The following is a 16,604-nucleotide window of genomic DNA, read 5'->3' as shown; positions in this document are numbered from 1 at the left end:
ACGACTGCAGGTTTGAAGGCACAACAGAACCCAAAAAGGATAACGGTTAATTATATCAGCCAACATGGGAGCCGGGAGGGATTGCTAGTTATTGAGGGAATAGGGATGAGAGTGTGGGATGTGGGTCTCATGAATAACATAATCTCAGACAGGGCAAGGAGAAATAGAACAGAAATAGAGAAAGATAAAAGTTTGTGGATGGAGGTGTACAGAAAATGTAAAGGATGCTAGGGCCAGTGAGCTCGTAAAACAGGGGGATGTTACAAGAAAATACACTAGAAAACAATTATTATTTTTGATAACTACTGGATAAGTAATTCTCCACTTCATAAACAAAGAGTAGCAAACAGTGGATTAATCTGGCATTTACTATTTCAGATTTCAGCATCCAGAGTGTTTTGTTTTAGATTTAAATTGGTTTTGTCTTGTGGGGAAGCATGTTAAAGTTGTGTTTTAAACTGTGAGAATTCATAACAGCAATGCAAAACAATGTGGTATGTATATAGCTATAGAGTCAGAGTTGTACAGCATGGAAACAGACCCTTTAATCCAACTCACCCACGCTGATCAGATATCCTAATTAATTGAGTCCCATTTCCCAGCATTTGGCCCGCATCCTTCCAAACACTTTTTATTGGTGTACCCATCCAGATGTCTTTTAAGTGTTGTAATTGTATCTGCCTCCACCACTTCCTTTGGCAGCTCAATCCATACATGCACTACACTTTGCACAAAAACTTAGGTCCCTCTCGCCTTAAACCCTTTGTTGAGTTTACCCCTCCACCAAGCTCCTACTTCAATAATTTGCAGCAAAGGAATAATGTACATGAGCTTTGCAGCTACAGGCAAGATGGTTGTACTTAAAAATACTTATGCAAAACTAACTTAAAACCGACAGCAAGAGATTGGACTTCATATCACTAGATCAAAAGGGGGTAAAGAATAGACCCCAAAGTTTGAAAATTCTGGGACGCCTTGATCAGAATTATAAAATAACTATTTCCAGTGTTTGCAGCTAAAGGATATGTATTTCAGATCCCCACTAAGGGGATGAAGAGGTCAGTGCTCTCACAACACCTTGTGGAAACAGTGGAAAATGCTTAGTTAGGAATAGTGGTGTAACTAACATTAATAACACCTTCTAAAAGGGAATGGTGGTAGAAATTTGAAAATTGACATTTTGAAGGGTACAAGGCAGAACGGAATAGGCATTTTATGAAGATGACTGAAATGTAACAAACTCTGCAACATTCTACGACAGTATATTTCAATTTTTTGAGGTCCATGGGGACAAGAATAATAAAAATTATTAAAATTATATCTCCATTTCTTTTATAAATGGACTTCGCTGCACTTGTAAAATGGCTGCCAAAGATCATGATTTACAAGCTGGTCAAAGGGCTGGAAGCTTCTAGCTATAGACTGCATGGTTTATGGATAGGCAGATCATCCTTGTGCTACAGAGGTGCTGAAAGCAAATGATTCATCTCAAAGATTTGACAAGAGGTGCGGGGTGTGGATTGGAGAGATGGAGACACTTTCATTAACATGCATAGCTCATTGCTAGCTATCTAATGTGTTGAGAGCCAGTGTCACACAATTGGAACCCCTTTAGAATTTGGGTAACTTTAATCATACATTTCTCAAGTTTTGAATTGGTCTGCTTTTAACATCATTACAGAGAGCTGCAGCAGACCTCCACAATCTGAACTAATAGCTGAACTGAAAACTCAAACTTCCTCAAAACCTGTTTTCCAAAGGATTTGAAATTCACTTGGAAAAACCAACTTCTCCCCTATCTACTAACCTCACCACGAACTGCCATTTCATCCTGCTGCCCTGTCAATAACTCTGAAGAAATTCTATAATTCTTCTCAAGCAATGTATACCTTGGTCTTCAAGTAACTACACTGATGGGTTCAATGTTCATAGATGTGAAACTCCTTTCTTTACTGTATCTTTCTTACATGCATGCACGTGTGAATTTGCATAAAATCACACTAATTGAATGCGAGGAAATAATATTCCTGATTTAAATCTAAGAAAGTCTGTTGGTCAGCCCTTTAACAATTGACTTCAAACAAGGGTTTGAGAAATACATCATAGTCTTTCAGAATTAAACCATCCGAGTACAGACTGAAGGCAATAAGAATAAAAAGATTCGGTATATCTCCCCCTGGTCTGTGACAATGGTCATGCACTAAGCTGTTATCATTGGTAATAGTGTTTTCTATTTTTTCCTTCAATATTTCTTGTTAGAAACAAAAACCTGACACTAATAGAGATCCAATTACTAATACAGCATGAACACAGCAAAATTAACTGTTTCTCTAAAGAGTCACTAATTAGAACAGTTTTGTATTTCAAATGCTGAGCAGATATTTTAGTCAGTGTTCATCCTTCAATAATTAATTGGCAACTGGTCAGGTTAGTTTCTTACACTTTTGATGAAGATTGCTGAATGTGACAAAACAGATACATACAAATCATGTGAGATGTTTCTAAGAAAGTAACTTGCTTTGAGATGAAAGGTTTCACTGCAGACAAAATAATTCTTGGAAGGCATTCTTCACTTGGATCGAAATTCAAGGTAGGCTCCGGGTATAAATAGTGGTGAATGGGAATTAGATGTTTGAACACCATTACTAAAACTGATGGGTTGCACAATTTCCAGACAGTTTCCATTGCAGAAGTGATTATTCATACAACTTTGCTGTGTGGGAGGATATTGAAATCGGCATTCTTAATGTGAAAATAATGGGAAAAAAAAACACCGAAAGAAGTGTGGATGCTGGAAATCCGAAATCGAACATCTTCAGTTCTGAGGAAGGGTCGCTAGACAGTAAATGTTCACTGATTTCATTCCACAGATGTTGCCAGACCTGCTGAGATTTTCCAGCAACTTCTGCTTTTGTTTGTGAAAACAAAAGAATACTACAATGTAATTCCGAATTGTGTGGTCTGGGCACCTTAAATGTTGTTTGGCATAGACAGTTCTTAAATCATGCTGAAACAAATTTCAATGTCTGCAGTACTTCCTCAACCATGGGTGTGGTGTGGTGTGCCGTGCAGAATCTAGTCAGAATTTTTATTTTGGGTGATATAAATCCTTTGAAATTGTAGCCATAATATAACTTGCACGAAGATAGTTCCCAATTGAAGATTTTCTTGACAATTGTATAATCATCCTTACAAGAAACATAGGAGAAAGTGAGGACTGCAGATGCTGGAGATCAGAGCTGAAAATGTGTTGCTGGAAAAGCGCAGCAGGTCAGGCAGCATCCAAGGAGCAGGAGAATTGACGTTTCGGGCATGAGCCCTTCTTCAGGAAACATAGCCCATCTATCTAAGAGGATTTTTCTGGAGGATAGTGTTCATGCTGTTGAGCCCAGAATGATGAAAGGTCCTATTGCTTACATCAATGAATTTATGTCTCATTACCTTGATATTTAATTTTCAGGATGGAAGGGGTCCACAGCTTTCATCCAGCATCTATAGCAGACCCAGGATTCCCTGCTACGTAGTAGGGTGGTAAGGACAGCAGGCTGGTAGAGTCTGACTTTAGTGTTCAACTTAAGGTAATGCTGTTTATGGACAAAATGATCAGAAAGTTGGCTGTTGGTAGAATTTGTTGCGATAGCCCCAGGGAATACACTACCAAATTTAAGAATCTTTCTGCAGCCTCAAGTTTCTCCAGCAGATGTGCTGTTAAGGAAAATTGTCTATAGAAATCAAATGAACAAGACTTTCATCTTTAGGCTTTGTTAAATGAGGTACAAATGAGTGTTTCAATTGTATACTCAGTTCGTCATTAACTTTTGAACACTCTCACTGCCCTGAAGAGGCTATTAATTTTGTGGGAGATCAAACTTTCCATACTGATAAAACAAAATTACCTAACTTAAACAGAGTTTGACTGAGTAACAGGAAAGGAACAGCAACATCTGGGGGACTTGGTAGGAAACTTGCAGACGATGCTGTCAGTAATTGAGGTCACAGATCTCGAAAATGCTGTCACAGGAGCCTGTGAGAGTTACTGTAATATGGAACACATTGCTGCCATTATGGATGAGTGGTGTTGAAGCTAAATCCATTTAGATAAGTGGGCAGTACTTACACTCGTTGCTTGTGCCTCAGAGATGAAAGATAGGCTTTGGAGAGTTAAGAAATGAGCTACTAATACAGGATTCCCAGGTTCTGATTCACATTAATTGACTTATAGGTATTTAAAACACAGAAAGAAGTTAATCAGTCCATTATGCCCATTCCAGTCAACAAAGATCTGACGACACAAATGCCATTTTCAGCTTTGGCTCATTGCCCTGGCAACCCCAAATGAATACCTAAATACTGTTTCAAGGTTAAGTTGAGTTTCTGACTCATCCATCCTCTCAGGCAATGGGTTCCAGACTCCCACCATTATTTGGATGAAAAGAAATCTTCACTCTCCTCTTTGCCTTCTACCTCATACTATAAGTTTATTGACCCTTCTCGTATAGAAGGTGTGCTTTCCTTTCCATCCTAGATATGTCTGTAATAGTCTTGAACATGTCACCTCTCAACCTTTAGTGCTCCAGGGAAAATAACCCCAGCCTATCCAAACTTTCCTCATAGCTCAGACTCTTCAGCTGAAGCTGCATCCTGATAAATTTCCTCTGCGCCCTCTCTGGTTCAGTCACTTCCTTCCTGTACGTGACTGGATCTGCACACAGTACTCAAGTTGTGACTAACCAGTGTTTTTACAGTTCTAAAATAATCTCCCTACTTTTGATTTCTCTGCCTTAGCACTTCTATCCCACATGACTTAACCACTTACTGAAGAAGGGCTGATGCCCGAAACGTCGATTCTCCTGTTCCTTGGATGCTGCCTGACCTGCTGCGCTTTTCCAGCAACACATTTTCACCACTTACTTGCCTTGCCAACTTACAGAGTCATAAAGTTGCATAGCATGGAAACAGACCCTTCAGTTAAACTTGTCCATGCCAACCAGTTATCCTAAACTGAGCTAGTCCTATTTGGCAGCATTTGGCCTACATCCCTTTAAACCCTTCCTATTCATGTACCCATCTAGTTGCCTTTTAACTGCATAATTGTAACTGTCTCCACCACTTCCTCTGTTCCATACACATATATTCCAGACATGTACCACCCCTTGCATGAAAATGTTGCCCCTTAGCTCCCTTTTAAATCTTTTCCTTCTCACCTGACACCTGTGCTCTCTGGTTTTAGACTCCTCTACTGCAGACAAAAAAAAAAGATGCTGGCCATTCACTCTATCGATGCCCCTCATGATTTTAAACAAACAGAAAACGCTGCAGAAAACCAGCAAGTCTTGCAGCATTGTGGAGAGAGAAACAAAGTTAACATTGCCAAGGAGAAAGTGAGGAGTGCAGATGCTGGTTAGTGGGGGGTGTGGACCTGACGAGGGAGTCGCGGAGGGAGTGGTCTGTCCGGAACGCTGATAGGGGTGGGAGGGAAATATATCCCTGGTGGTGGGGTCTATTTGGAGGTGGTGGAAATGACGGAGGATGATACAATGTATCCGGAGGTTGGTGGGGTGGAAGGTGAGGACCAGTGGGGTTCTGTCCCGGTGGTGATTGGAGGGACGGGATTCAAGGGTGGAGGTGCGGGAAGTGGAGGAAATGCGGTGGAGAGCATCGTCGACTTCGTTGGAGGGGAAATTGTGGTCTTTGAAGAAAGAGGCCAAATTCCACCCCCACCCCACCACCTCTTATCTCAGCCCGCTTGGCACACCAGCCTCATTCCTGAAGAAGGACTTATGCCTGAAACGTCAGTTCTCCTGCTCCTCAGATGCTGCCTGGCCTGCTATGCTTTTCCAGCACCACACTTTTTAACTTAACATTTCCAAGTCCAATATGACTTTTCAGAATTTCTGCAGTATTTTGCTTCTAACTAGTCAGTGTTTATATGGCTGATCCAGTTCAATTTCTGGTCAGTGGTAACACTCAGGACATTGATTATAGCAGAATTCAGCCATGGTGGTTGAATGTGAAGGGAACAAATGTACCGTTTTAGACTTTTGTGACAGAAGTACTATTTACCTTTTATTAGCCCATGTTTATGTCATGAATGAATTTGCTCAAGATAATTGCACCTCGGACGTTCCCCTGAAGAACTGCAACGAGACTCGGGCTGAGATCAGTAGCCTTCAACATCCACAACCATTTTACAAGGTAGCAGGTGTCGTCAAGGCAACACCATATGTTCCATAAACCCAATTCCTGATGCTCTAGGCAGTTACTTCTACTTCAGTTCTGAAGAAGGGTCACTGGGCCTGAAACATTAATTCTGTTTTCTCTTCACAGATGCTGCCTGACTTGCTGAGTTTTCTAGCAATTTCTGTTTTTGTTTGAGATTCCTAGCATGTGCCGTTCTATAGTTTTTTAAAAATACTTTTATTTAATCTGTGGAATGCAGCTCTTCTGAAGCTATTTCACCAAGACAATATTGACTTCTGGAACTGAGTGGAACCCAACCGAGCAGGTTATTATTATGTAATTGGAACGTGACAGCAGCTGCCATCCCTTTAAGGCTTAAGACGAGACTGATGAGTTGAAAATTGGCCACTTTGAATATGTCCTGTTCTGTGGCAAGTACATACCCAGGCAATTTTCTACATTCTCTGTCAAATGCCAATGTTGTAACTCTATTAATTACATAGTTCAGTCATTGAACTGTCCTCGTTGTCATAACTTCTCAGCAAATTCAAAATGAATAAAACAAAAAGCAATCTTCATCCATAGCGGACAATGTGCCAAGCAGAACAATCAATACCAAACGTAAATGTAAATACTGTTGAGTTAAACAGTAACTTCAGGTCAGCTCACTTTCTGTAAACAAGATTACACAACAATAAAAAAAATCACAGCGATCGAATCAAACAATCTTTGACAGATCTGTACAGATGCAAAGAACAAATGAGTGTTGCTGAACAAAGAGGACCTTGGAGTACAGGTTCATAGTTTCTTGAAAGTAGAGTCGCAGGTAGATAGGATAGTGAATAGGAGTTGGGAGGTCATGTTGCTGCTACACAAGACATTGGTTAGGCCACTTTTGGAACACTGTGGATGTTGTGAAACTTGAAAGGCTTCAGAAAAGATTTACATTGATGTTGCCAGGGTTGGAGGATTTGAGCGAAAGAGAGTGTTGGAGGCTGAGGACTAAACGTTATAGAGGTTTACAAAATCATGAGAGGCATGGATACGATAAACAGACAAGGTCTACTCCATGGGGTGGGGGAGTCCAGAACTAGAGGGCAGAGGTTTAGGGTGAGAGGGGAAAAATATAAAAGGGACCAAAAGGGAAACCTTTTCAGACACAGTGAATGTATGGAATGAGCTGCCAGAAGTGGAGGAGGTTGGTACAATTACAGCATCTAAAAGGCATCTGGATGGGAATATTAATAAGAAGGAGAAAGTGAGCACTGCAGATGCTGGAGATCAGAGTCAAGAGTGTGGTGCTGGAAAAGCCCAGCAGGTCAGGCAGCACCCAAGGAGCAGGACAGTCGATGTTTCGGGCAAGAGCCCTTCATCAGGAATAGTTGAATAAGAAGGGTTTAGAGGGATACGGACCAAGTGCTGACGAATGTGATTACAGTAGTTTAGGATATCTGGACGGCATGGACGGGTTGGACCGAAGGATCTGTTTCCGTGCTGTATATCTCTTCTGACTCTATTATCCTCAAACCTGGGAGGAGGGGGCTACACAGGATCTACTGCCTCACCGGGTGGGATGAAGAGTGTCCCTCGGATCCTGCCTTCTCTGACTGGGATCCTGAGCAGCCCTTCCTTCATGAACCAGCGCTGATTGATGGCGGTGGCCAGAGGCTGCGCTGGGAGCTGCCCGAGGCTCCAGTGTCCCTCAAAGATCTCGATGTGGACGGACAGGGGAGAAGTGGCGACGTCCCTCTTGACCAGGCGAGTAAACGGAGTGACGGGGCTGAGTGACCAGAAGAGGCCCATGGGCTGGACGCCGGTGTAGTGTCCCCCCAGGGAGGGGGAGTGAGCCCGGCCCGGGGATACAGGGGGAGGGGGAGAGGGAGCGAGGGAGCCCGGCCCGGGGATACAGGGGGAGGGGGAGAGGGAGCCCGGCCCGGGGATACAGGGGGAGGGGGAGAGGGAGCCCGGCCCGGGGATACAGGGGGAGGGGGAGAGGGAGAGGGAGCCCGGCCCGGGGATACAGGGACACAGCCCGGCGGACACTCAACATCATTCTCCCTTCTGAGCATGTGCGTGACCCCTCCCTGACCCCTGCGGCCGCCTCGTCCAAATGCATCCCGCAGCAAGTCCCAGGTTATGTGACCAATCCATCAGGGACTGCGCATGTCACAGCTAGAATACTGAAGTTAGGGACTGCGCATGTCACAGCTAGAATACTGAAGTCAGGGACTGCGCATGTCACAGCTAGAATACTGAAGTCAGGGACTGCGCATGTCACAGCTAGTAGTTAGCTCAGACACAGACAGAATACTGAAGTCAGGGAGTGCTGCTATCCACAGCAGGTCTGGTAACTTCTCAAGAGAGGGAAAGGCAGAGCTGAATCTTATAGCACCTCACTGAGAAGAAACAAATGGGTCAAACTTAGAGATTTGTTGGCTGCACCCAATTTATCTGGATTTTGATTTGTGCAGGTTAGGAAACTGGCCAAGCTAAATTGCCCATAGTGTCAGATGCATTAGGGTCTGGGTGGGTTACTCTTGGGAGGGTCGGTGTGGACTTGTTGGGCCAAAGGGCCTATTCCCATACTGTAGGGAATCTAATCTAAAAAACTATTAAGTGATGGTGTTGGGCAGTAGGTAGGATTTCTTTTGTCACATATTTTGAAACCTTTCAGAATGTGTTGTGTGTAAACAGCTTGGTTTGTTTACAAAAAAAAGGTGTAATAAACCTCTTGATTTTTGTTAAAACCAAAATGGCTTTGGCATGAGAAAGTTTGAGTTATAAAGAAAGACTAGGACTTTTTTTCGCTGGGGCATAGGAGGTTGAGGGGTGAATTTTATAGAGGTTTGTAAAATACTGAGCGAACTAGATTGAGTTAATGGTGGTTGTCTTTTCTCTAGGATGGGCAATATGAAGACTAGGGGGCACATTGTTAAGGTGAGAGGAGAGAGATTTTAAAAAAGACATGATGGGCAATTTTTTTTACACAGAGGATAGTTCACATGATCTTCCTGAGGAGGTGGTGGATGTGGGTACAATTGCAATGTGATTTGGATAGGTATATGAATAGAACTGTTTGGAGGGATATGGGCCAGAAACAGGCAGATGGGACTAGTTTTGTCTGGGATTATGTTCAGCATGAACTGGTTAGACCAAAGGGTATGTTTCCATACTGTATGATCCTATTGCTCTGTGTGCTTACATTTCAGTGCAAAAAGCCAGATTTCATTTTGAGATCTAAGCTGTCCACGGGTAAAATCTGCTGGGTTCATAACAAGTGGTGGCTCCTGCTGGGATCAGAGTTCATTGAATCTAAGGCGTTGGGGGGTGGGGTGGACTATGTCTCTTAAAGAAACTGGTGCATGATGGGAATGGATGTATTGTGGTGATTGTACAAATTTTGAAAGTCGGTTTGAATGCTGCTAGGAGCTTTCTGGAAGTAGAAGACATAACAGCGAATTAGTTGACATTTTTGACAAAGGCTAAATTGAGAGAATTAGCAGATAAATTAAAGGTAGAAGTAAAAGCAGGATCTTATAAAGAGGAGATGCTTCTCTCATACACTCACACGTACACACCCACACATGCACCCACTCACAGACTTATACCCCTTTACACTCATACACGTACACATACACACACTCTCTCACAGGCACTCCTACCCCCTCACACAAACCCACATGCACACACAGACACACACATATAAGTTTGTGGGTGAATTTGTGATTGCAGAATTATATTTTCTTTTGCTCAAAACCTGCATGAATCCATGTAAGATTCTGTAAATCTCTTTTTTTAGAAATAGAATCAGTCTGAACATTAGGGCACACTCACACAGGGCACCTCACACATTCAATGCATTATCTGAGACGACATGACACCTATTGTTAAAGTTCACTTGGAAATGTAACTTTAAAAAAGTAGTTTCGGAATTTATATTTGTAAGAACTGAAACCAGCATGGTCATTCTAAGAGATGAGAGACTGAAAAACAATCAAGGTATTTTTCAATGTAAAATTTCAGTTACATCACACTGTAAACCTTTGCTATAAATTCTGTATCTTACGTTCTTATACTCCACAACCACCTGATGAAGGAGCGGTGCTCCGAAAGCTAGTGCTTCCAATTAAACCTATTGGATTATTACCTGGTGTTGTGTGATTTTTAACTTTGTCACCCCAGTCCAACACCGGCGTCACCAAATCATGACTATTTAAGATTAGAAAGACAATGGAACAAGTTGAAAACTTCTGTTTACTAATGATACCAATTGTCTGATGGGTTAATAAAGAAGAAAATATTAATTGGAAATATACATGGAGGTTAAAAACTAGTTACAGAATTTGATTAAAGATTGACCTAGTAAATGAAAACAAAACACAGTTGGACTAGAGAAACAACTTCTTATAGAAAGAATTGATTTTAATCATTGGAAATGACGGGGTTCAACAGAGGGAGCGGGAGCCCGGCCCGGGGATACAGGGACTGGGATAGGGACACAGCCCGGCGGAGGTAGCTGGAAACCAGCGGCAGCATTGCCAATGCGTGGCTTTGGGAGGGTTGTGGAGCTGGAATTGGTTTTCCTGTACCCTCGCTGGGAAGTGTGAATATTGACCACCTAAACCTGTTGCCCAGGTGAACACAGTGATGCGAGTTTGTAATTGGGAATTCAGCAAATAGTAACTATGTGAATCATCACACAGAGCAGACCGCTTTTCCATTTACATTTTACACAAACACATATGTAGAGATCATAAGATCAGAACTACATGCCAGACACTATTGCTACTATCGTGTTGCTGATCTGATTACCATCAACTCCACTTGCCTTCCTTTTCCCCATAATCCTTGATTCCCATACTGATTAAAAATCTATCTCAGCCCTTAATGTCCCAGCCTAGATAGCCCTTGGAGGTAAAGACTTCTGCAGATTTCCTAGCTTCAGAGAGATGACATTCTTCCTTATCTCTGTCTTAAATGTGCACCCTGAGTTTATGCCCTCTGGTCTCTCCAACAGGGCGGTGCAACCTTTCTGCATCTGTGCATAAAGTCCCCTCATCGTGCATGTTTCAATAAGATTGCCTCTCATTCTTCTAAATAAAACGAGTAAAAGCCCAACCTGCTCATTTTAACCTCTCAAGAAAATCTGTCTACATCAAGTATCAGCTGAGTGGATATGCTCCCTCCACTGCCAGTTTATTTTCCTTAAGTCAAGGAGACCAAAGATATTCACAGTATTCAGTGTGGTCTGTTTCGAGCTTTGTATAGTTTTAGCAAGACCTCCTTATTTTTATATTCCATTCTCTTTTAAATAAATGTTACAGTCGATTTGCCTTCCCTATTACCTAGATGGATGCTAGATTTTCTATGGTTCATGCATGAGAACCTCCAAATCTCTGCTGTAGTCTTCACCCACTTAAATAGCTTCTATTCTTGCTGCCGAAGTATCAAACCTCATTTTCTCACATTATGTTCCATCTGCTGCGGTTTTGCCCACACACTCAGTCTGTCTATATTGCTCTGTAGACTCATATGTCATCCCCATCACTTCCTTCCCATCTATTTTTGTGTCGTCTGCGAACTTGGCAAAATTATGTTCATTTCCACCATGCAAGTCATTAATAGATGTTATAAATAATTGTGGCCCCACGCCACAAGTTACCATCCTGAAATGGACTCCTTTATCCTAACTCTCTACCTTCAATTAGTTGACCAATTCTCTATCTGTGCCAGTATACCACCACTAACACCATGAGCTCTTAGCCTTATGTTCAATACCCTAATAAATGCCTTTTTGAAATCCAAATACTTTGCATCCACTGGTTCCCTTTTACCTATCCTGCATGTTACCTTCTCATAAAAAACTGTCATAACCATCAGCCATGACTTCCCCTTCATAAAAACATCCAACTCTTCTTTATTATGATCTATTATATCTCTCAATCATCTATTATATCTTTTATAATGGAGCCTAATATTTTCTCATTGGTAGTTTTCAAAACCGCTGAAACTTTTCCTGAATCTTAAGGTTTATTAGAGTCATACAGTATGGAAACAGATCCTTCAGTCTGACCAGTCCACAATGACTGTTCCCAAACTAAACTAGTCCCACCTGCTGTGCTTGGCTCATATCCCTCCAAACCTTTCCTGTTCACGTCTTATCTGAATGTCTTTTACATGTTTCTCTGGCAGTTCATTCCACATACCAACCACTCTGTGTGAACCTCATGAATCTTTTTAAAGTCTTTCTCTTCTTACCTTAAAAATATGTCCCCTCGTTTTGAACTGCCCCACCGTCAGAAAAAGAACCTTATCATTCACCTTATCTATGTCTCTCATAACTTTATATAACTCAGTAAGGTCACCCCTCCACTGCCTACACTCCAGTGAAAAAGGTCCCAGCCATTCTGGTCCAATTTTATATCTCAACCCCTCCATTCTCAGCAACATCCTGGGAAATCTTTTCTGAATCCTCTCCAGTTTAACAATCCTTCCTATAACAGGACAACCAGAAGTGCACACAGTACTCCAGAATAGGCCTCACCAATGTCCTGTACAACCTCAACATGATGTCCCAACTCTTATACCCAAAGGTGTGAACAATGAAGGCAAGTGTGCTAAATACCTTCTTAACCACATTATCTGTGATACAAATTTCAAAGAAATATGCACCTGAACCCTTAGGTATCTCTGTTCTATAATACTACCCAGAAAATAATATCAGTGTGTCCACTATTGCTAGCCATTTCCTTAAAAATTTGAGCATCCAGTTTATCAGAGACTTACTGGTCTTTGGCCTCATTAGTTGCCCTAATGGGTATTCTTTATTTTCCTCCCCTTTAGCCCCTATATTGTTGAATAGTTAAGGACTGCTATTAGTATTCTCTCCTGTGAAGAATGATGCAAAGTACTTATTCAACTCCTCTACCATTTCCAGGCTCCCATCTCTTTTTTTGTATTCACATGGGATGTGGACTTCTATGGCCAGGCCAAGATTTATTGCCCATCCTTAATTGCCCACAACGGGGTCTGTGTCAGTAAGAGTCAACCACATTGCTGTTTGTCTGGAGTCACTACGTAAGGATGATAGATTTCTTTCTCTGAAGAACATTAATGAATCCAGATGGGTTTTTCTTGAACATCGTCAATGTTTCATGGTCATCATTAGATGTTTAATTCCACGTTCTTTACTGAATTCAAATTCCACCATCTGCCATGCCAGGATTTGAACCTGAATACCAAGAACGTTAGCTAAGTTTCTGGATTAACAGTATACCATCATACCACCATTCTCTCACCAGTCTTATTCCCCAGCCTTGTTCTCTCAGGAGTTGATTTTCATTTTTGCCTATCTCATTTTTAAAATATATTTTAAGATGAATTTACTGTTTTTATAGTACTTGCTAATTTGTCCTTATAGTTTATTGCTTCATTTTTTGCTTTTTTTAAAATTTTCCCAATCCTCTGTTTAACCACAAGTCTTTGCCACATTATGTCATTTTTCTTTCACTTTGACATTATCCTTAAATTATTTGGTTAACCATTATCAGTTTATCCTCTTCCTTGAATCCTTCGTCCTCTCTGAGATACATCTTTATTTCTGAGTCACAAACTATGTTCTTAAATTCCAGTCATTGTTCCTTAACTATCTTTTCTGTTAAGCTCCTTTCCCAATCCACTCTGCCCTCATCCCAATGCATTTACCCCTTATTTAAGGTCAGCACAATTGTTTCTGAAAGTTTTTCTCCTCCTCAAACTGAATGCTAATGTCTAAAGGTTAGTCCCTGTTCCCTCGTTTATTCTACCTGGCTTATTTTGAATTACCAAATACAAAATAGCATGATCCCTGGTTGGATGCAGAACATTTTGTTTCAGGAAACTTTCTTGAATACAATTTATGAATTTATCCTTGTGGCTACTTCTGCCAATTTGATTTTCCCCATCTACATGAAAATAAATGTCACCCACGATTATCATACTGCCTTTTTTCTATGCCCTTAATATCTACTGATTTATTCTCTACACTACACAACAGCTACTGGTAGGGTGCATTTGGATTACTCCCATCAGGGTCATCTTTTCCTTGATTTTCCTACCTCACCCATATGGATTCTATATCATCTAATCCTAGGCCATTTCTTGCTATAATACTTAACTCAGCTTATACTAGCAAGCTGCCTCATCACCTTTGTCTTCCTACCTGTCCTTTCAAAAAGTCTTATACCCCTAAATATTTAGGTCCAAGATTTGATCTTTTTGTTACCATATCTCTGTAATGGCTAAGATCATTCCAAGCATTCTCTATTTGTTCCATTAATTCATTTATTTTGTTCTGAATACAAAGCACATTTAAGTAAGGAGCCATTAATATTGTCTTTTTACCATGTATCCCAAATTTAAAGTTTTTTTTATGGCTCATCGATATTTTCTCAATAACCTGTTCCAAGATTTTTTACACACTTCTGAACCAGATGAGACTTGAACCTTAGCCTCCTGTAAACAAACAAGAGCACTTTTAATGCTTATACACTTTATCCTTTCCTGTCCCACACTGCACTGCCCTGCAATGCCGCTATTGCCTTTGGCTTCATAAGCCTAGATATCCCCTATCCTGAATCTTCCACACCCACTCCTCAATTACTTTAAAGCTCTTTCTATGGCATTAGAAATCCAATGCCTGTTCACCTATCAAATCCTGGAAAGTTCCCCTTTGAAACTGGATATAAATCCACTAGTGGAATCAATGACGATCTGTCTCCCCCAGCATCCTGAAAGCTTAAATAAAATCAGCCCCAGAATCTTCTAAATTGCAATCAATATAACCATAGTCTGTGTAATTTTACAGTTTTACTGTTTCAGTCAGGTATTATTCTGGTAAATCCATACACTCCTTCCTCTACTATAATCTTCATAACGTATGGTTCCCAGGAATCAAGGGTTATTGGATAGGGAAACTGTCAGACAGGTAGATGGAGTTAAGGCCATAATCATATCTTTCACGATATTATCAAATGTCAGAGCAAGTTCAAAGAATGAATAGCATTCCAATTCTTTTGCTTCCAATTCTTCTGTGTTTGAGGCTCAACTTTAGCTAAAATAGGCATCTGAACCTCTATAGAAAAATAATTCAGGCATTCCATTGTCCACTACATTAGTTACCTCTTTGTAAAGTTCAAACAGGTTCAGGGTGGGCGGAGGGAGTGGTGTTGGTGGTAGGGAGAACTGAATAGAAATAATTGGGGGATAGGTTTAGGTAAGGGTGGAGTCAAAGAGAATCTTTCTTCTGGGGGCCTCTGATATATCATCACCAACACATCTAATAGAGAATTCTGAAAACTCTTCTTTACCTAGTGGCAGGAATAAAAGATAGGATTGCAGATGTAGAAGATGGGTGAAAGCTCAAATGGCCTGTTCTCATGCTATATATCTTTGTGCACCCTAGTTATTGTCCTCTCCTAATAAGATACTTCTGTCCAGTCAACGTAGAGCCCTCATGATATTACATACAAGTAAATCTCACTTCAGCCATCATTAACTTGCTTCAAAATCCTTATCTAACAAAAAAAATAACTGTCTCACTCTTGAACATTTTAGCCAATCTAGCAATTTGAGGAATAAAGGTCTAATTTTCCTCTGAATCTTCAAACAAATATTTGTCTTTCATCTGACAACGGCTGAGACTGGAGAAGGGTAAGGGCAATACCATCCATAGAATATGGGAGGTAGCACAGAAAAAAAAACCATGATGACAATGACTTTTATCCAGCAATGCTTAATCTGTGCTTGAAATGCACTATGCACAGTAATGACGAAATAAGGCTCAGTTGTGAACTCTCTATATATCACCTAACTCAGTGCACATGACCAAATTAGTCTATGGTTACAGAAAATGAATGTTTAGTTGGAAGCCATGACATCAAAATGGGAAAATGGAGTTGAAAAATCTATAAGCGCTGATTGAATGACGGAGCAGACTCAATGGGCTGAATTTCTGCTCATATGTCTTATGTTCAAAGTCTAACCTGCATCAACACCTTTAGGTGCAGTGTGGAGGAAAAAGATAAAACAAAACAAAATCTTAGAAGTAAATGATTTTCAGTTAGATACAGAATTAAGGTTTAATATTAGGAATAGGCCACTTTCCTTTTTGAGTTTGCTCCTCCATTTAATAATACCTTGGCTGTTCTGATCATGACTTCATCTTTATATTCCTGCCTAATCCTCCCATAGCCTTTCGCCTCCTGGCAAGAATCTATCCACCTCTGCCATAAAAATATCCCTGGCATTTGATTTCATCTCATCTAATTAATGATAACTTATTAGCTTTGCTAATTATTTGCTATTCCTGCATAACTCATGCGTGAAACCACTCAGATCCTCTGTATCTCAGATTTCTGAAAACTTTCAATTAGATAACATACTTT

General features: G+C 40.8%; 1 pseudogene; it reads right to left on the bottom strand.

Moving 5' to 3' along the window:
* LOC140475985 (acyl-coenzyme A thioesterase 1-like) overlaps window positions 1–9,452 on the bottom strand; it is a 32,626-nt pseudogene extending 23,174 nt beyond the window's left edge.
* Between the last annotated feature and the right edge of the window lie 7,152 nt (window positions 9,453–16,604).

Source organism: Chiloscyllium punctatum, chromosome 4 (assembly GCF_047496795.1).
Source record: "Chiloscyllium punctatum isolate Juve2018m chromosome 4, sChiPun1.3, whole genome shotgun sequence".
Taxonomy (NCBI): Eukaryota; Metazoa; Chordata; class Chondrichthyes; order Orectolobiformes; family Hemiscylliidae; genus Chiloscyllium; species Chiloscyllium punctatum.
This window is presented reverse-complemented; position numbering and strand designations above follow the sequence as displayed.